The following is a 23175-nucleotide window of genomic DNA, read 5'->3' on the forward strand; positions in this document are numbered from 1 at the left end:
TAGTTCTCAGATTGGTCCTCGATAGGGATAGTGGAAGAAGAAGAAAAACTATAGTTTAGGGTATCGCTAGAATACCGAACATCAGAGTTCTCAAGGGGATCCATCGTCCACACCATGCGCCAAGTGCTATAAATGGCACGATCGTGAACGCCAGCCGTTATGGGGTAATTGCTACAATTGTGGCAAATTGGGCCATATATCTGGAAACTATCAAGCACTGAGGAGCGATATGCCTGCACAGAGCCAGAACCATGGAAATAATCAGATGCCTCGGGAAAATTATTAAGCAAACACGGCTCCGGTGAGGGTGTACTCCCTTACTCTAGCGAATGCGGAACACGCTGAGAACTTGGTGACAGGTACCCTGTTATTGCTTTAGAATAGAGCTATTGTTTTATTTGATTCGGGAGCAACTCATTCATTTATATCTACTAGTTTTGTGAAACTGTGTGGAGGTTGAAACCCAAGGGATGGATGAGTGGTTGTCTGTGGCTAGACCGACTGGGAGTATAACGATTTGTAGTAAAATGATTGGAAGCTGCTCAGTGGTTATTTGGGGAAGACTGCTACTGGGGAACCTAGTTGTAATGACCCGAAGAATAATGGTATTTAAATAATAAGAGCAAGGGAAATGGGAAACAGAGATAGAAGGAGGCAGCAGGCTTCGTCGACGAGGGTGCATTTCATTGACAAGAAGATACCGAGAGGATATTTTTGGCAACTTTGAATTTCATTGACGAAGGGGAGAGTTCGTTGACGAATTTCCTCTTGATCTCGTCGATGAGGTGACATGGCTCGTTGACGAAGCCCATAGTATAAATAGTGCAAAACCCAGTTTTTACGTAGAAAAATTAGAAAATGCTCACTCGCTCTCATCCCTACGGTTTCTCTCTCCTCTCTCTTCGATTTCGGCTCTGATGTTCATCGGATCGATGATCTGAGGCCACCACGACACTTCTGGGGAAGTTCTCTCCAAATCTACCAGAGCGAATCGTTGGTGGGGCAGAGTTAGAATTCATCCCTAGTTTAAGGTAAGACTTTTTATGCAAAATTTGGTCTTACCATAGTTATAGGAAATGATATTCATGAAAAAATGCTAAAGTTTAGTTTCGAGAGTTGTCATTTTCAGGGTGTTGAATGGGGAACCCTGTGGGTGCAGGACCAGTGCATTTAGGGGGTTTATTTTCAGTTTCAGGTAAGGGAATAAACTAAAGCAATTATTTTCCATGCAAATTATTATTATTTATTAGCAAATTAATTTTCAAGAAAGCATATATTATATTTGAATATTACTGAGAAATGCATATTTGAGAAAATACTGCTATTATACAAGAAATATGATTTTAGAATGAAATGTATGAATTTACTCAGCATTGTGTGGCATGAATATTATTTTACATAATAAGTATTATGTTATAGCAATTTTATGAATGAAGTATGATTTTCAGAAGTTACGAAATATTGCAGTGCATTATAGTTTCAAAATACATGATAAATGAATTATTTCTTCATAATGATACGTATGAAATATTCGATGCGAGGCCGTGATTGATAGTCAGCGCAAGGCCGTGTATGATGTATGATTTCGGTGCAAGGACGTATATATATGTATGATTTTGGTGCAAGGCCACAAATGTGAAAGTAATCGGCTAAATTGTATATTATCATGTATTATATATTATTAGAACCTGAATGCTAGTTTAGTTTCGTTACGGGAGCACGATACTGTTGCCATACAGATCAGATATCTATGTTCAGATTTGTGCTAACCACCCTACAAGGGGGTGGGAGATGGATAGTCAATGTGGCTTTCAGTGTAGAGTTGTAGACATCCACCTGGCAGTCCGAACCAGGGTGTGGTGGGCCCATCATACTTATATACATTTTTGACTCTACAATGGTCAGCCAGCCATTGTCGGGTCCCGCCTTTGGGCTGCACAAACCGTCATGGGGGGTAATATATGACATACGCTAGCTATACATCCAGGGTAAATTTTCAGTATTATCAATTATATCAGACATTTTATAAACCATATGATTTATTAGAAAATAAAAAAGTATATGATTATTCAGTATGCTATAATGAATGTTTTCAGGTATATGAAATGTACTGTATATGTATAATTGCATCAAATATTCATGTTGCCATACAACTGTATTTAGTTTAATTTCCCTTACTGAGAAGTGTCTCACCCCTGAACATTAAATAATTTTCAAAAAACCCATAAGGACCCGTGGATTGAGGCCTCCGTTTAGTCTGTTGTGCTACCCCGTTAGGAGGGTAAGTTTGAACTAGGATCAGGAGATTTTGATGTGGGATCCTAGAGAGATTTTTGTATTTTTGGGAGATTGTATATAAACACAGTGTTTTGGATTATGACTATGATATTATGTATTTTGTGGTTATGAGAATGTGATTTATATTTATTGCTGCTTAGGTTTTCACTGTAAATGTCAGATGTGTCCTCATTACCCATGGGTTCGGGTTGACCTAATTATTAAATATGTTTTATTATATGTTTAGATAAGTAGGTTGTTACACTAGTAGTGTACGGCATGTGTGGATTCGACGTCATATTGGGGATGGATTGACTATTCTCCAGTTATGTAGTGATTGATCGTAGGAAGGTATGTCACGCCCCAAACCCCAAAATAGGACCCAAGGGTGAAAATGTAATCTAACTTGTACCTGTATCTGATAAAACACCCAAAGATACAGTACAATGGATGAGGATCTGACCCTGTGGGGTTCCGTGATACCCTAAACACATCCAAACACAATCATATACGTAGCAGAAAAAGGTCATTCTACACAAACATATACAATACCATACCAGAGTCTATACAAGAGCAGAAACAGGCTCTATCAAAACGTACAAATGGGTGCCCAATTACATCTCAAAATGGCAACCCACCAAAATACAGTCTTAACACTTACCCAAGCGCTAACCGCAGTACATCGGCCACTACGCTCCCTACACCAGGACACTAGTTCCGGTTACTTGAAGGACCTGTAAAAATGTATGTACAGTAGGGGTGAGACACCTCTCAGTAAGGAAGAACACAGGTTATAGTGGTGTGTGGCATTTGAGTGTTATCATGATGCAACATACACGCAGTTAAATGCAGTCCAGTACAAGTTTACACAGTGCATACATGCACACATACACATGATCAGCAATCTCGATGTTGTCACACCCTTCGGCCCGAAGCCGGCCTGCGACATACGGTGTTGGCTCGTAGCTAACCTGCGAACACGGCGTCACCGGCACATGGCTAGTCCCCGACTCCCATGGCATTGTACCGGCACTAATTGGTGGATCCACACCTTTCGGCTTGATCTGCCGGAATAGGCTCACGCCCTCAGATATAGAGCCAGAAACTCTTGTCTACATGGCAGGCGATAAACACACGCCCTCGGATATAGAGTCAGACAATCTCAGTACGTGGAACAATTCGGAACCCTGTTCCTACCAACATTTCAACAGTCACACACATATGCATGCTCATATAACCAAACAAATCACACCCATTTGGTAATCTAAATCATGGTTTTCCAAACAAATATAGTTTAAACACAAGTCAAGGCCCGACCATCCCAATAACACAATATAAATCACCATATACGCTCGGTTTTCAAAAAAACCAGGGATGCAGCTCGTCGCCCCCCTTTTTCCCAAAACTGTAATAATAAAAAACCGATAGTTTTCCCCGTTAGATCCCCCCAAATGAGTAGCCAAAACACACACAGGACGGTGAACCACAGTTCCACCGAGTCCGATTTCAAAAATAACCGATATAAACACAATTCCCTTTACCTTTTCCCCGAATAGCAAATCCCGAACTCCAAGGCCCCTAAACAGCGAACTGAGTTCCAAAACCTACAAATCAGAGTATAGAATATACTCACAAGACTGTTTCCTATAAAACTACAAGATCAGAATTGAAAACCGAGCCTTACCTCGACTTTACGCCGAAACCCAAAAATCTTTGAAATGGGATTCCGATCCGTAGAACTTGTAGAGAATCCTTCCACGATCCTCGTGGTAACTTCAGATTCCCTATTCCAGCAACGATCGGTGAAGAAATCTAGAGAGAGGAAGTGTAGGGAGAGTTCTAGAGAGAGAGAGAGAGAGATAGAATTTGAGTTTCTTAATAAGGAAGTAAAGAATATTCTATTTATAGGCCCTTTGACCCAGGCGAACTCATTGACGAAATGGTGCCCTCGTCGACGAGGCCCTATAGTCTTCTCATCGATGAGACGAGGAATTCATCGAAAAATCTTGATATTCCCGGTTTCCTGAAACTCCTCGGCTTCCCCTCGTCGATGAGTCTCTGTATTTCGTTGATGAGAAGGACAAAGACTTTGTCGACGAAATCTGGCTTCGTCGACGAGGCCTGCTCTTTACCAAAATGTCCCTCTCTTTAAATAAACCATTATCACGATTCGGGTTCTTACAATCTCCCCTCCTTACAAAAATTTCGTCCTCGAAATTTGCCATCTCTCACTCACAGACTCATACATACAATCTAACACATATATACCACTCTAGAGAAAAAATGGCAACCACTACAGCGTAGCCCCATCATACACATACACATACATACCCTCACCTATGGCGGAGGAATACCGTGGTTACATATACTACTGTCTCAAGAGTTCACAATACACACGCACTCCCGATGACTAACCACCTATCCCAACCCACAGTAGAATCATGTGCAAGTGCTCAAAACAACTGTGGATACTTCCGGCGTATTTCCGTTTCCAGTTCCCAAGAAGCTTCCTCAATCTCGTGGTTTCGCCACAATACCTTCACTAATGGTATCTTTTTAGTACAAAACTTCTGACCTTTACGGTCCAGAACCTGAACAGGTATCTCCTCATATGCTAAAGTATCCCCAATTTCCAACTCATCATAACTAATAACGTGTGAAGGATCCAACACGTACCTCCTCAACATGGATACATGAACCACATCATGGACTCTCAAAAGTGCTGGAGGTAATGTAATCCTGTAGGCTACCGGACCCACTCGCTCAAATACCTTGAATGGTCCAATAAACCTTGGGTTTAACTTGCCCTTCCTCCCAAATCTCATCACCCTTTTCATTGGAGTAATACACAGAAATACCTTACCTCCCACTTCGAACTCTAACTCACGGCGGTGAACATCTGTGTAACTCTTCTGTCGACTCTGAGCTGATTTAATCCTCTTTCGTATCAAACCCACCTTCTCAGACGCCTGCTGCACGAGTTCAGGTCTTAACACCTGACGTTCACCAACCTTATCCCAACACAAAGGAGATCGACACCTTCGACATACAAAGCCTCGAACGGTGCCATCCCGATACTAGATTGGAAGCTGTTATTATAAGTAAACTCTACAAGTGGCATAAATTGTATCCAGCTACCACCGCAGTCTAACACAAAAGCTCACAACATATCTTCCAACATCTGTATCGTCCTCTCCGACTGTCCATCAGTCTGGGGGTGGAACGCTGTATTGAAAGTAAGCTTCATCCCCAATGCCTCCTGCAAGCTCATCCAGAATCGAGAAGTAAACTTCGTATCCCGATCTGATACTATGGACACCGGTACTCCATGCATTCTCACAATCTCATGCACATACAAATCTACTAGCCTACTCAAAGGATAGCCAACTTTCATCAGTATGAAATGAGCAGATTTCGTCAATCTATCCACGATCACCCAAATAGCATTCTGCCCGTGAAGCGCTGGTGGCAAACCGGTCACAAAATCCATGGAAATATGCTCCAATTTCCACACCGGAATAGGCAAAGGCTGCAACGGCCCTGCCGGCCTCTGATGTTCAGCTTTCACCCGCTGACACGTCAGACACTGCTCCACGAACTGAGCAATCTGCCTCTTCATACCAGACCACCAGAAGGTCTCGCACAAGTCCCGATACATCTTTGTACTACCAGGATGTACTGTATACATAGAACAATGCGCCTCTTCTAGAATCGCCTTTCTGATCTCATCATCGTTCGAAAAACACAGTCTAGTCCCAAACCTCAACACACCCCCTTTAGAGATGTTAAATTCTGTAGCTAGTCCCTGCTGTACCTTTTCTATAACCTCTGACAACTCTGCATCACTAGCCTGCGTGACTTTTATACGCTCAACCAAGGTTAGTTGGATCACCAACCCAGCAAGATAAGCCTGATGATCACCAACCACCAACTCTATACCCGAACTCTCCAAATCCTGTCTAATGTGACACTGAGTTACAATCGCAGATACAGCCGTAGGCCCTGACTTCCGACTCAACGCATCAGCTACCACATTAGCCTTCCCCGGGTGATAGCTGATCGTGCAATCGTAGTCCTTAATCAACTCTAGCCACCACCTCTGCCTCATGTTTAACTCCTTCTATGTGAAGAAATACCTGAGGCTCTTATGGTCAGTGAAGATCTCACACTACACCCCGTATAGATAATGTTGCCAGATCTTCAATGCATATACCACAGCAGGCAATTCCAAATCATGCGTAGGGTAATTCTTCTCATACTCTTTCAATTGCTGAGAGGCATACGCTACTACCTTACCCTGTTGCATGAGCACACATCCTAGGCTTTTTAGAGACGCGTCGCTATAAATCACAAATCCACCATCCCCCAAAGGAATGGTCAATACTGGAGCAGTAACCAGCCGGTGCTTCAACTCCTGAAAGCACTGCTCGCAATCACTAGTCCACTCAAACAACACTCCTTTCCTGGTCAATCATTTTAGAGGTCCAGACAATTTAGAGAAACCCTCTACGAACCGACGATAGTAACCCGCCAGTCCTAGAAAACTCCGAACCTCCTGCACATTCTTCAGCCTTACCCAGTCGACCATAACTTCAATCTTGTTAGGATCAACTGATATACCATCCCCAGTAACCACATGGCCTAAAAACGTAATCTGACTCAACCAAAATTCACATTTCTTCAGCTTAGCGTACAACTTCTTCTCCTGTAGAATCTATAACACTAATCTCAAATGTTCCACGTGCTCTTCTGTACTCCTCGAGTATACCAGAATGTCATCAATGAACACCACCACGAACCAATCCAGGTACTTATGGAAAACCCTGTTCATCGGATCCATGAACACCGCCGGAGCATTCGTTAACCCAAAAGGCATGACTAAGAACTCGTAGTGGCCATATCTGGTTCAGAAAGCTGTCTTCGCTACATCCTCCGCTCTAACCCTCACCTGATGATATCCTAACCGCAAGTCGATCTTCGAAAAGACCCGCATGCCCTGTAACTAATCAAAGAGATCATTTATACGCGGTAAAGGATAGCAATTTTTCACAGTCACCTTGTTAATCTCACTGTAATCAATGCACATCCGCATCGACCTGTCCTTCTTCTTTACAAACAATACTAGAGCTCCCTAGGGCAAAACACTAGGTCGAATGAATCCCCTGTCTAGTAATTCTTGTAACTGCTCCTTCAACTCCCGAAGTTCTGTCGGAGCCATCTGGTACGGGGCTTTAGAGATCGGTGCCTTACCGGGTAGCAACTCTATCACAAACTTCACCTCACGATCTGGAGGTAAACCAGGTAAATCATATGGAAACACATCCAGGAATTTGCTGACTACTCGAATGTCCTCGAGTCTCAATTCGTCCCGTGGCGGTTTCTTTATACACGCTAGGTACCCCTGACATCCGTCCAAGAGTAGCCTCCTCACTTGTAGTGCCGACAGAATCTGTGGCACTGAACGTACACACGATCCCACGAATTCGTACTCCTACTCCCTAGGAGGTTTGAAAACTATCACCTTCCTACGACAGTCGATCACAGCATAACTGAAGAACAACCAATTCATCCCCAGAATGACATCAAACCCCGACATGTCATATACAATAAGATTTACCGGTAGGCGATAAACACATGCCCTCAGATATAGAGTTGGACACTCTCAATACCTAGAACAATTCGGAACCCCGTTCCTACCAGCTTTTCAACAGTCACACACACATACATGCTTATATAACCAAACAAACCACACCCATTTGGTAATCTAAATCATGGTTTTCCAAACAAATACAGTTTAAACATAATTCAAGGCACGACCATCCCAATAACACAATATAAATCACCATATATGCTCAGTTTTCAAAAAAACCAGGGATGCAGCCCATCGCCCTCCTTTTTCCCAAAACTGTAATAATGAAAAACCCATAGTTTTCCCCGTTATATCCCCCCAAATGAGTAGCCAAAACACACACAGGACCGTGAACCACAGTTCCATCGAGTCTGATTTCAAAAATAACCGATATAAATATAGTTCCCCTTACCTTTTCCCCGAATTGCAAATTCCAAACTCCAAGGCCCCTAAACAGCGAAACGAGTTCCAAAACCTACAAATCACAGTATAGAATATACTCACAAGACTGTTTCCTACAAAACTACCGGATCAGAATTGAAAATCGAGCCTTACCTCGATTTTACACTGAAACCCAAAAATCTCCGAAACGGGATTCCGATCCATAGAACTTGTAAAGAATCCTTCCATAATCCTCATGGTAAGTTCAAATTCTTGATTCTAGCAACGATCGACGAAGAAATCTAGAGAGAGGAAGTGTAGGGAGAGTTTTAGAGTTTTAGAGAGAGAGAGAGAGAGAGAGAGAGAGAGAGAGAGAGATAGAATTTGAGTTTCTTAATGAGGAAGTAAAGAATATTCTATTTATAAGCCCTTTGACCTGGGGGAACTCGTCAAAGAAATGGTGCCCTCGTCGACGAGGCCCTATAGTCTTCTCATTGACGAGACGAATCCTGATATTCCCGGTTTCCTATAACTCCTCGGCTTCCCCTCGTCGACGAGTCTCTGAATTTTGTTGACGAGAAGGACAAAGACTTCATCGATGAAATCTGGCTTCGTTGACGAGGCCTGCTATTTACCAAAGTGCCCCTCTCTTTAAATAAACCATTATCACGATTCGGGTTCTTACAAGGTAGTAGTGTTCAGACCTCCTAGGGAGCAAGAGTATGAGTTCACAAGATTGTGTGTGCGTTTGATGCCACAAATTCTATCAACTATATAGGTGAGAAGGTTAGTCTTGGAGGGTTGTCAAGGGTTCCTAGCTTGCATGAAAGAACCACCTCGGGATGATGTGAAACTTGGAAATATCCAAGTGGTTAAATAATTTTTGGAAGTATTCCTAGAAGACTTACCCGGTTTACCTCCTGATCAAGAGGTGGAGTTCGCTATCAATTTGCTAGTATGTAAGGCACCGATTTCCAAAGCTCCATATCAGATGGATCCAGCTGAACTTTAGGAGTTGAAGGAGTAGTTACAGGAACTACTGGACAAGGGCTTTATCAAACCTAGTGTTTTGTCCTTGGGAGTTCCAGTGTTGTTCGTAAGAAAGAAGGAGGGGTCGATGCGAATGTGCATTGACTACCATAAGATCAATAAGGTAACAATGAAGAACCGATACCCGTTGCCTCGTATAGATGATCTGTTTAACCAGCTGTAGGGAACGTAGGTGATTTCAAAGATTGATCTATGGTCAGGGTATCATCAGGTGAAAGTTAGGACAGAGGATATTGCAAAGACTGCTTTCCGAACCAGATATGGTCACTACGAGTTTCTAGTCATGCCATTTGGGTTAACTAACGTTCTGGCAGTATTTATGGACCTAATGAATAGGGTTTTCCATAAATACCTGGATCAATTTGTTGTCGTTTTCATTGACAACATTCTGGTATACTCTAGGAGTTTGGAAGAGCATGAAAACCATCTAAGGTTGGTATTTTAGGTATTACGGGAGAAGAAGCTGTATGATAAGTTGAAGAAATACGAGTTCTAGCTGAATCAGGTTGCGTTTCAAGGCCATGTCATATTGAAGGGTGGTATCTCAATTGATCCAGGTAAGATAGAAGCAGTGATCAATTGGGTGAAATCGAAGAGTATGCAGGATATTCGGAGTTTCCTAGGACTGGCTGGGTACTACAGGCGGTTTGTGGAGGGATTCTCTAAGTTATCTAGACCTCTGACACGATTGACGAGGAAGGGCATGAGATTTGATTGGATAGACGAGTGCGAGTAGAGTTTCCAGGAGTTGAAACACCAACTGGTCACTACTCCAGTTTTAACCATCCCATCTAGGGATGGTGGTTTTTTGATTTACAATGACGCATCGCTGAAGCGGTTGGGATGTGTGTTGATGCAACAGGGGAAAGTAATTACTTATACTTATTGGCAACTCAAGGAGTACGAAAAGAATTACCCCATGCACAATCTGGAGTTGGCGACGGTAGTATATGCGTTGAAGATCTAGAGACACTACTTGTACGATGTACAGTGTGGGATCTTCACGGACCACAAGAGCCTCAGATATTTTTTCACACAGAAAGAGTTGAACATGATGCAAAGGAGGTGGCTGGAACTGATCAAGGACTACGTTTACACGATTAGATATCACCTAGGAAAAGCTAACGTGGTAGCTGATGCATTGAGTCGGAAGTCAAAGCATGCGTTAGTATCTGCAATAGTAGGTTAGCATCATATCATACGGGATCTGGAAAGTCTTGGCATGGAGTTGGTGGATGGTAATCAACAACCTTTCATTGCTAGCTTGGTGATCCAATTGACATTATTTGAGAGAATTAAAGTCGCACAAGCTAACGATGCGGAGTTAGTCGAGGTTGTAGAGAAAGTGCAGCAAGGGTTGGCTACAGACTTTAACATATCTGAGGGAGGTGTGCTGAGGTTTGGGACCAGGTTGTGTGTTCCAAACGACGAGGGGATGAAAAGGACTTTCTTGGACGAGGCGCATCGTTCTTTGTATATGGTACATTCGGGTAGTACAAAGATGTATCGAGATTTGTGTGTGTCCTTCATATGGAGTGGTATGAAGCAGAAGATTGCTCGATTTGTGGAGCAATATCTAATGTGTCAGCACGTCAAGAGTCAACATTAGAGGCTGGCAAGGCCTTTGCAGCCATTGAGTATCCCAAAGTGGAAATGGGAGCACATTTCCATGAATTTTGTCACCGGGTTACCACCAGCACTACACGGATAGAATGCCATTTGGGTAATCATGGACAGATTGACTAAATTTGCTCACTTAATACTGATGAAGGTTAGCTACTCTTTGAGTAGGCTAACAGATTTGTTCGTGTAGGAGATAGTCAGAATATATGGGGTAACAGTGTCCATTATTTCAGATCAAGACTTGAGATTTACTTCTCAATTCTGGAAGAGCTTAAAGGAAGCACTAGGAATGAAGCTTACTATCAGTATGAAGTTCCACCCCCAAACTACTGGATAGTCAGATAGGATGATACAGATCTTGGAGGATATGTTACAGGCTTGTGTATTAGAATTCGATGGTAGTTGGATTCAGTTTCTACCATTGGTGGAGTTTGCCTATAACAACGTCTTCTAGGCTAGTATTGGGATGGCACCGTTCAAGGCATTGTATGGTCGGAGGTGTTGGTCTCCTTTGTATTGGGATGAGGTCGGTGAACGACAAATATTGGGTCCTGAACTTGTACATCAGGCTTCTGAGAAGGTTGGTTTGATCAGGGATAGGATTAAATTAGCTCAGAGTTAGCAGAAGAGTTATGCGGATGTTCACCGTCGTGAGTTGGAATTTGAGGTTGGGGGTAAGATATTTTTGAGAATCGCTTTGATGAAAGGGGTGATGAGATTCAGGAAGACAAGCTGAGCCCGAGGTATATCAAACCATTTGAGGTACTAGAGCGAGTGAGTCCAGTAGCCTACAGGATTGCACTACCCCCTGCGCTCTCGAGGATCCATGATGTATTTCACGTATCCATGTTAAGGAGGTACGTGTCGGATTCGTTGCATGTGATTAGTTACGAGTCCTTAGAGATTGGGGATACTTTGGCGTATGAGGAGACGCCCGTTTAGATTTTGGACCGTAAAGTTCAAAAGCTGTGTACCAAAGAGATACCGTTAGTGAAGGAATTGTGGCAGAATCACGCGGTTGAGGAAGCTTCTTAGGAGTTAGAGACAGAAATACGCCAGAAATATTCGCAATTGTTCTGAGTAGTAGTTTTGATAATAGGGTCGGTGTGGGTATGTATGTATATATGTAATACTCTGTTATCGTAGTAGTATTGTGTGGTTAGTCTCTGGGAGAGTTTTGTAATATTGTGAGCTCCTGAGACAGCGTATGTATGTAACCACAATATTCCTCCGCCATAAGTGAGGATATGTATGTATTTGGGACGAGGTTGCTATGTTGGTGGCCGCTGACTCTTCCTAAGAGTCAGGTATGCATGTGGGTATGTAAATGACTAGGTAAATGAGAGATTGCAAATTTCGAGGATGAAATTTTTGTAAGGAGGGGAGGTTGTAAGAACCCGACTCGAGGTATGTAGATTGAATAAATGAAAAAGGGTAAAAAGATAAATTTTGCAAGCTTCGTCGATGAAGCCATTATTCTTGTCAACAAAGGCCTTCATAATCTTCGTTGCCGAAACTCAGAGTCTCGTCGGCGAAGAGATACCAAACGTATTATAAATTATCGGAATAGGGTTCGTCGCCGAAGAAGCCGGTTTGTCAACAAAATGTATGGATGATTCATCGATGAAGGCACCATCTCGTCGATGAAGTTGGCCGAGTCAAAGGGGCTATAAATATCCTATTTCATTGCTTCATGGCTAAGTAAGCTAAAACTTTCTCTCTCTGTCTCTCTCTCTAGAACTAGCGGGCTCTCTCTCTCTCTCTTAGATTCTTTGCTGTTCGTCGCTTGATTCGACGATCCGGCATTACCATGTAGATCAGAAGGAGAAGCTATACATTTTTAGCAGATCAGAAAGTCGTTTTGGGGATTTTCAGGTTTTTGACCTAAAATCGAGGTAAGGGTTCGATTTCAGCTTCATTTTGGAATATATGTAGTAGTACGAATTGTAGTGAAGTATAGCTCTTAGATGTTCAGGTTTTGGTGTCTCAGTTCGTAGTTTTGGAGCCGTAGAGTTTGTATTTTGGTATTCGAGAAAAGGTAAGGGGATTTTGTTTATATCAGTTTATTTTTTAAATCGGGATGGGTAAACCTGTAGTTTATGATCGTACGTATGTTTTGATTACTTTTTTAGGAAAATCTATCTGGTGAAAATGCGAGATTTTTGGGTTACAATTTTTGAGAAAATTTGGAGGTTCCGGGTATCATCTCTACTTTGTTGGAGAAATCGTATGTTGTATTAAAACTATAGTATTGAGATGACCGTACCCATATTTGTATTAAACTATATTCTTGAACTAAAAATGATAGGATTTTTTGTACACCAAATATGCGTGGAATGAACTGTTGTATGTAAAATGTTCTAGGTTTTGTAAAAATAGCTAAGGGCGGCTAATTACCGTACGCTGATGAGTATAGGGGCATGAGTTCTAAAATTGTTCTAAGTTTTGTAAATTAGCTAGGGGCGGCTAATTACCGTAGGCTGACACCATGTCTCAACTAATTATCGTAGGTGAGAGTATCTGGCTCTATATCCGAGGGTGTGAAATATTGTCTGTTCTTTCCGGCTGGTCACTAATGAGTTTGAGCTACACCATAGTGGCAACGATATCGCTGTGAAGCTTTGGTTATCACAAGCTATCGGGTGCTTGTATTGGCAACGTTATTACTGTGAGGCTTCGGATATCGCAAGGTAATTGGTTGCTTAGTGTGATGACACTGACCGTATGTTTGGTATCGTATGTATTGGATCGAATTTGTGAAAAATACCAAAACTGTATTAAGTTGTATTGTACTGTATTGTATTATGTTATGTTTTACGCCAAAATAACACTTGTATGCTACACACTGATATAACCTGCTTTCTTCCTTACTGAGAGGTGTCTCACCCTGAATATACAAATGTTTTTCAGGTCCTTCGGGTAGCCAAAACTAGCATCCTAGCATCTAGAAGCGGGGGTGTCGATTAGCTGCATTTAGTACCTGTGTAAGTACGAGTTTTGTAACGGGGTTTTCATTGTTGGATTTTGTAGACACCAGGAGTATGTACTGTAATTTTGGGAACGTATATTCTAGTTTTGTATAAACTCTAGTTTGGTATGATGTATGTATAGAAAGAACATTTTCCGTTGCGTATTTGATGAGTATGGATATGTATGTGTATGTGTATAGGGTTTACATGTACCCCACGGGGTCGGACCCTCATTCAGTATTGTATCATGTATGTTTAATTGATACAGAGACAGGTTAGGTTACTATATTCACACCTGGGACCCATCTGTAGGTTTGGGCATGATAACTACCACAAAATGTCAGGGACACAACACATGTTCTGCACATATGAAGACTCTTCAATCGCTTAATGCTTCAGATGTATTCACGCTTGGTTTGTGAATAAGTTGATCTAGGGTGGTCTTGGTTGGATATGGTGAGTAGGTGAGAAGATGCTAAGGTGAAGGACACAACACCTCACAAATAGGCTAGATCATTTTCAAACTAGTCTACTCCATACATTTAGCATTTGTTCCTTACAATATGTGGGATGCTTGATCGTGACACTCCTCCTCACATATGACGAGTGAACCCATTCTTTTTGAGTGTTTTTGAGGGTATACCAATTAGGTCGAGTCAAAACGACCGTTCTGTAGGTGTCCACTGGTATCTGGGGTGTAACGAGTCGTACACATTACACATACCTCGAGATTTCGCCTCTTCATACTCAAATTTATATGACTACATTAACTCTAAATTATAATTACTAGTTAACTTTATGGGAGTATACTGTTCTTAACGACTATATAATGATGAAACTTGCATGAATGACTTGGTTCGTAATTGCGTGGATTGTGTGTAATCTGGTGATATTTGTATGTGAAATGGTATATTCGTGTTAAATGTACATTCATTTAATATTCATTGGAATTGGTGTTTGTGGGTGTCGCCTTGGAAACTCTCACGAGACTATAACTCGTCCACTAGGATCGACCTAGGGGTTTAAAGCCTTATTGCATTCGGTAAATACAACCGTGTTTCCCGTGAAAGAGGAGGTAGATAGGATTTGGTAGCTTTCTCAGTTTTTTATTTTTTATTTTTCTGGAGACTAGCAAAATTTTAGTTTTGGGGGGGGGGGGGGGTGTGATTACGCGCTTAAATTACATAATTAGGTGCTTTAATTCATGTATTACGAATTATATTTGTAATTTATTCTCAATATTTTAATATTGTGTCCTATTTATAATATTTGGGTTTCATTGAGTAATTTATGAATTTTTGGTATTTTTTTTTTATTGTAGAGCGACTAATGGAAGCTAAAAACCAATGGTACTTCGTAATCTATGTGTAACTCTCTCATCTGACCTCCGATTTAGATGATTCAAGATACAGTAAAAAGATAAGAAAACGCTTTACAATTTTCATGTTTTGCGTTTTGAAAAATACTGGCTGCATCAAGGTCAGAATTGGACGTGAAGTTACCATATGCTGTTTTATGGACTATTTCAACATTACTTCATAATATGGACATAACTTTCTCATCCAAGTTTCGATTGAGATGATTCAAAATTCTAGAGAAATCTGAGAAAGAGCTCTAAAACTTCCATGTTTCAAGCTTTAAATGATACGAGCGTTTACTAGGTCAAAAGTGGCCTTGAAGTGTAGAACCCACCATATGTTGACAAAAGAAAAAAAAAAAAGAATGAAGGCCTACTTTGATGTGACCACGTGAATGGGCTTGAAGCCCATGCAAAAGTCATGGGCTAGAGCTCCTTGGGACAGCCAAATATACAAATAAAAAATATATATATAAAAGTCAAATTAGAGAGTCAAAAAGGTGGGGCTAGGCTTTAGGTCTTAGTATAAATAAAGGGCTAGACTTTCTTTTAAGGAGTAGGTTTGGTAGCTAGGTTTTGTTTTATGTTGGGCAGTAAGGAGAGCTCCCTCCTCGCGGCTAAGCTCTCTCTCTCTCTCTCTCTCTCTCTCTCTCTCTCTCTCTCTCTCTCTCTCTCTCTCTCTCTCTCTTTATTTTTATTTGAATTTTAAAGAATTGTTGGATCTATTTTTATTATAAAAAAATTAGTTTGATTTTCTTGTTATTTAAATATTATTAATTAGTTTTAAAATTGAATCTTTCTCTCTCTTCTACTCCATTTTTTTAGTTTATTTGTTTAATAAAAAGTTGTGGTTGGAATTTTATTTTAGTTTAAATTATTCAGTTTAGATTTTTTTTTAGTCTTGCGTTGAATCTTTAATATTTGTTTGGGTCATTATCCAGTTTATTTTTCTTATTTGGAGCCTTTGTTAGCATTTAAATATTTTCTTTGGATATTTTTACTATTAAAATTAGAGTTTTTATTTAGTTAGAGTTTATTTTTGTTTGGGTTTATGTTTAAAGTTAGTATTTTTATTTAATAGAATGATTGTAGGATTTGTTTCTTTCATTATTCTTTCATTGAATCTGACATTTATTTACTTATTTTTATGTATGATAAATTTTCAGTTAGAATTTACGTTATTTTAAGTTTCATTGCAAAAATCCCAAAAATCCTCGGAACTGAATTTGAACTGTGTTCAGTAATTTGTCTTTTCTCAATTTCTTTTGGAATTATACAAATTTTTGAACTAAACTGCATTCCCTGAGGAGACGATTTGACCCTTGAGTTAATTATTACACGACAGAACTCTTATATTTGGGATATCTTCCGAGCTGCTTATTTTTAGAGTGAGTCAATACGCATTAAAGATTTGGAAACATTATCTCTATGGGGGTAGGTGTGAAATTTTTACTGATAAAAAAAGTATGAAATACTTTTTCACGCAGAAAGAATTGAACATGAAGCAGAGAAGGTGGTTAGAGCTGATAAAAGATTACGATTGCACCATCAGTTACCACCTGGGAAAGGCTAATGTTGTGGCTAATGCTTTGAACCGGAAATCAGTGGGTGCATTGGTATCTTCAGTGGAGATCCAGAATCCCATTCAGATGGATCTAGAGAGACTGGGGATAGAACTCGTAGAGGGTGATCATCAGACATTTATTGCTAATCTGGTGTTGCAATTAACTCTACAGGAAAGAATTGAAGCAACACAGAGGAGTGATGCAGAGTTGATAGAACTTATAGAGAAAGTACAAGATGATCTGGAGGAGGATTTTAGTATCTCAGATGATGGGGTCTTGAGGTTCCGTACCAGGCTATGTGTACCTGTTGATCCTGAGATTAAGAAAGTGATTATGAAGGAAGCGCATCGATCCTTGTATACAGTACATCCGGGTAGCACAAAAATATATAGGGATCTTCGAGAATATTTTTTGTGGAGCGGAATGAAAAGTGAGAGTGCTGAATTTGTAGCACAGTGTTTGACATGCCAACAGGTGAAAGCTAAGCAATAGAGACCGACGGGGTCTTTGCATCCGTTGTATATTCCTGAGTGGAAGTGGGAGCATATAGCGATGGATTTTGTCACTGGGTTACCGCCGACACTACATGGACAAGACTCCATTTGGGTAGTAGTGGATCGACTTATGAAGACTATCTATTTTTTGCCTATTAGAGTTAGCTACTCCTTAAATAGATTGACAGAGTTATACATTTAGGAGATAGTGAGAATGCATGGTGTGCCGGTGTCCATAGTTTCAGATTGAGACCCACGGTTCACATCCCGTTTCTTGAGGAGTTTGCAAGAAGCTATGGGTTCTTAGTTTCCGCTTAGCATATCATTTCATCCTCAGACAGATGGACAGACAGAGAGGATGATACATATATTGGAGGATATGCTACATTCATGCGTGGTGGACTTTGGAGGCAGTTGGTTACAGTTTATACCACTGGTCGAGTTTGCGTATAATAATAGTTATCAAGCTAACATTAGGATGACACCATTTGAGGCATTGTATGGTAGAAGATGTCGATCCCCATTGTACTGGGATGAGATTAGGGAGAGACCGACATTAGGGCCAGAGCTGATACAGCAGACTCAGGATAAAGTCAGACTTATTAGGGATAGGATCAGAATAGCACAGAGTCGGCAGAAGAGTTATGTAGATACTCGCCGATGAGAGTTAGAGTTTGACGTGGAGGATCATGTATTTTTTAGGGTGGCACCGTTTAAAGGAGTTATGAGATTTGGGAGGAAGGGTAAGCTGAGTCCTAGGTATATTAGACCATTCCAGATTGTTGAAAAAGTAGGTACAGTTGTCTACAGGTTAGCTTTACCACCAGCTTTATCAAGAATTCACGATGTATTTCACATTTTTATGTTGAGAAAATATGTCCCAGATCCCTCTTATGTGATTAGATACGAGGCACTGGAGCTTAGTGATGCCTTATCTAATGAAGAAGTGCCAGTGCAGATTCTAGATTGGAAAGAATAGAAGCTACATACCAAAAGCATACCACTGGTAAAAATTCTGTGGCATAACCATGCAGTAGAGGAAGCTTCTTGAGAGTTAGAGGAGCAGATGCGCCAAAGATACCCACATCTGTTCGGTGAGAACCAGGGTTAGGGTATGTGTTTTGATTTGTATAGTGTAGGATAGTTAAAGTTTTGGTTTTGATAAGAATGGTTTTGGGGAGAATTTTCTTTCAATGGTTGTAATCTCCTAGAACCCTTTGTAACCACGGTATTCCTACGCCATAAGTGAGGATAATTAATAAAATAGTGGTGTTATTCTTTTAGAATGGAAATGTGAGAAATAACAAATTTCGAGGATGAAATTTTATAAGGAAGGGAGAATCTAGAGACCTGAAAAAGTTAATCATGGATAATAATAATAATAATAATAATAATAATAATAATAATAATAATAATAATAATAATAATAATAATAATAATAATAATAATAATAAAGTAAAGAGTAAGGGAAGGAAATTTTTTCAAAAGAAAAAGAGAAAATAGGGCTTCGTCAATGAATTCAGGGTCTTTGTCAACGAATGTCTCACAGATTTCGCCGACGTGTTACACGTGTCTCGTCGACGAGAGTTTATCGAGAGAGTTAGGGAATTTCAGGTTTGTCGACAAAATAGCCTCTTCGTCAATAAAGTTCCTTTATGGGTTCGTCGACGAACCACTTGAATTCGTTGATGAATGCTGGGGGTATAAATGTGCAAATCCGCCATTTTCAATGAACATTTTCTCTTTCTCTCTATCTCTCTCTCTCTCTCTCTCTCTCTCTCTCTCACACACACACACACACACACACACACTCTCTCTCTCTCTAGACCCACGAAACCCTTTTCTTCTCTCTTCGTTTTCGGCTTCGTTAAAGCGTGAATTGACGATTGGGAACCGCCACGAGGTTCCTGGGAAGATTCTCTGCAACATAGGCGGAGTAAATTTTCAATTTGGAATTCAAGGGAATCATCCCAACATCAGGGTAAGTAAGAGATTTTAGGGTTTAATGGGTTGTTTGAAGTATTTGAAATCTAGGAAGTATTATACAGAAATTGTTGTGGGAAGTGAGTTAACTGATTTGGTAAAAATGTGATTTTTAGGCTTTTGAGCTGTGAACGCCAATGAGCGTCAGATTTAGGGTGTTAGTGGACCTTTCAGTAAGTCATGTAAGGGGAATAAATTATAGCAGTCTATTTTTGAAAATAATGGGTTGAAAAATAAGAGAAATGGAATTATGATATTTTACCTGAAATTTATTTATGATATAAATATTAGATGAAATTTGTGTGACATATGATTTATATTGGGAAGTGCTTAAACTGGGCTAAATGATTTACCATGAGAAATATGAGATATGATAATATGTTTTGAGAAATATGGAATAATGTGAAATGAGTTATATATATATATGGTGATATGAGATGAAATGAGTTGTGAATACTGAATTGCGAAAATTGAGTCGAGAATACTGATTATGTGAATATTTCAATGTTAATACTTCAATGTAGATTTTGAAATGTGAAAAAGAGAAATGAAAATATTGCAACGTAAATACTGTAATGTGAATGTGATATGAGAATATGTGAAATGTGAATATTGCAATATTAATTCTGCAATATGAAAATGAGAAATGTGAATATGAGAAATATGATTTTCAGAAATGTGAATATGTGAAATGTAAATATTGCAATGTTAATTCTGTAATATGAAAATGCGACATGTGAATATGAGAAATATGATTATGAGAAATGTGAATATGTGACATGTAAATATTGCAATGTTAATTTTGTAATATGAAAATGAGAAATGTGAATATGTGAAATGTAAATATTGCAATGTTAATTCTGCAATATGAATACTAAATTGTGAGAATTAAAATGTGAAATTCTGAAATATGAATACAAATATGTGATTGATGAAATGTCAATACCGCATAATGATTGCGAGTATATGGTAATGATAACCCTGATGGATGGATATGAAAACCCTAATGATGGGTTGTGATATTGAGCACAGTACCGTTGCTAGTGGAGTTAGTGCAACCACACGGGCTCGTGGAGCATGTGGCGTGACAGTAGACTAAGCTGTATAAGAGATTTGTTGTACCCCCTGAGTCTGGATCAGGGCTTTTGGCCAACCAGTCGTACTACAGACATGGGATATATGATGATTCTTGACCTAACCGGGTCGGCCAACCGCGGTTAGGTCCAGCCTTTGGGCCGCACAACCCTATTCATGGGGGGAAGCATGACGTGGATAGATATCCTCAGGGTAGCCATGAGTACAGACACGGATGTATCAGTAACTGGGGACACTCATGAGCTAGATATGGAAATGGAAATGAAAAGGAAATGAAAATGGAAATGAAATGAAAATGGAAATGAGAAAGAAAATGAGAAATGAAATAGCGTGAGTAAATAAAATCATTTAAGCAAAGTAAAACACACCGCCTGAGGGCTTACTGAGTAAGGAGAGTGCTCTGATAAGTATCAGTTGTTGTCGAACCTGAGTTATTCAGGCTAGGATACAAAAGATATCAGGGCAGAGGAAAGCTAGTTGTATGGGCGGGTAAGCTTCCCTATTCTCAAGAACTTCGGTGGTAATTATGTGTTGTTTGTGTGCGATTTTGAAAATGAAAGTAAAAGCTCATATTGCCACACACTGTAGATAATTTATTCATTCTTATTGAGATGTGTATCACCCAATCATTTAGATATTTCAGGAAACGGAGATAGACCCGGTGATAGAGCTCTTAGATAGAGGGGAGCAGATACCTTGAGTAGTCAGGGTGAGTATTTTGAGTTAGGGAGGTTTGATTCCGCTATAGGTTTATGTATCAGACTTGTTTATATGGATGGAAGTACTTTCGTATATGTATTTGCTGTGGTATGTATACGTATATATGAAATGACTTCCGTTGTTAGGATTGTGTATATGAGTATGATTGTATACCCTACCCACTTTCGGGTCGGGTTATGTATTATGGTATTAGTGGTTGACGTGGCCGATATATGGCTATATATGTTGTTTATATGGAAAAAAATGGTATGAAAAATCGGGGCGTCACATAAGGACGACTCAGATGAAGATGCAAAGCTGGTAGAGATTGTGAATGGCATACAGAGTGGATTGAAATCAAATTTTAATGTCTCATACGACGGGGTGTTGAGGTTCCTTACCAAAATATGTGTACCGAATGACGCTGAAATTAAATGAGTCATTCTAGAAGAGGCACATCACTCTCTCTATACAGTGCATCCCAAGAGCACAAAGATGTACAAAGATCTGTGAGAATCTTTCTGGTGGAATAGCATGAAGAGAGAGATAGCTCGTTTTGTAGAGTAGTGCCTGACATGTCAGCAGGTGAAGGCCGAGCATTAGAGGCCAGCAGGACTGTTGCAATCACTTCTCATTCTTGAGTGGAAGTGGGAGCACATTTCCATGGACTTTGTCGCAGGTCTTCCATCGACACTTCATGGGCATGATGCTATCTGGGCAGTGGTTGACCGACTGATGAAGACTGCTCATCTCGTTCCAATTAGAGTCAGTTACTTAATGAATAGGCCGTCAGAGCTCTATGTTCAGGAATTAGTTAGAATGCACGGGGTGCCGGAAGCATTGGGATCACAACGCACTTTCAGTACTACATTTCACCCACAGACTAATGGACAATTCGAGAGTACCATTCAGATTCTAGAAGATATGCTACGGGCGTGTGTATTGGATTTCAGGCATAGTTGGATTCAATATCTGCTGTTAGTTGAGTTCGCATACAATAATAGTAACCAGACCAGTATCGAAATGGTGCCATATGAGGCATTGTATGGTCGAAGGTGCTGATCTCTGTTCTACCGGGATGAAGTTGGAGAGCGCCAGATTTTAGGGCCAGAACTTGTTTAGTAGACATCTGAGAAGGTCAAGCTCATTAGGGAAAGGATTAAAGTAGCAAAGAGCTAGCAAAAGAGCTATGTAGATACACGCCAGTGAGAATTGGAGTTCAAGATAGGTGATGTAATTTTTCTAAGGATTGCTCTGATGAAAGGAGTGATGAGATTTGGAAAGAGGGGTAAGCTAAGCCTTAGATACATCGAACCTTTCAAGATTCTGGAGAGAGTTGGTTTGGTGTTGTACATGACAGCATTACCCCCAACACTGTCTAGGATCCACAACGTGTTCCACGTGTCCATGCCGAGGATGTACATCCCAAATCCTTTGCATATGATTAGCTATGAATCTTTGGAGATTGAGGACACTTTGGCATATGATGAAATACCAGTTCAGATTCTAGACCATAAGGAACAGGAGTTACGCACTAAGAGAATTCCGCTCGTGAAGGTACTTTGGCATAATCATACAGTGGAAAAAGCTTTATGGGAATTAGAGATGAAAATGCATCAAAAGTATCCACAGCTATTCAGAGAAGCTTAGCACTAAACAGGTAGGTATGATAGTAGGTAAGTGTTTGGTATTGTATATATAGGGTGTTTAGAGTAGGTTTAGTTAGTTATCTATCATTTTTAGTTTCAGTATATAGATGGTATGTGAGAGAGTTTTGTATGGCCATTGTAATCTCCCGAGACATTATATGTAACCATAGTATTCCTCCATCGTAAGCGAGGGTAATTAATAAACTTGGGGTGGGGCTGCTATGTGGGTGGCCACCGGCTCTTCCTAGAGTCGAATCAGCAGATTAGTGATAATGTGGATGTGATGAAAGTTAGTTAATAAATTTCGAGGATGAAATTTTTATAAGGGGGGAGAATGTAGTAACCTGAACCAATAAAATATAATAAATAAATAAAAGGAAAGAGAAAGGGAAAGAAAATAGAGA

The sequence above is a fragment of the Malania oleifera genome, chromosome 3, assembly GCF_029873635.1.
Source record: "Malania oleifera isolate guangnan ecotype guangnan chromosome 3, ASM2987363v1, whole genome shotgun sequence".
NCBI lineage: Eukaryota > Viridiplantae > Streptophyta > Magnoliopsida > Santalales > Ximeniaceae > Malania > Malania oleifera.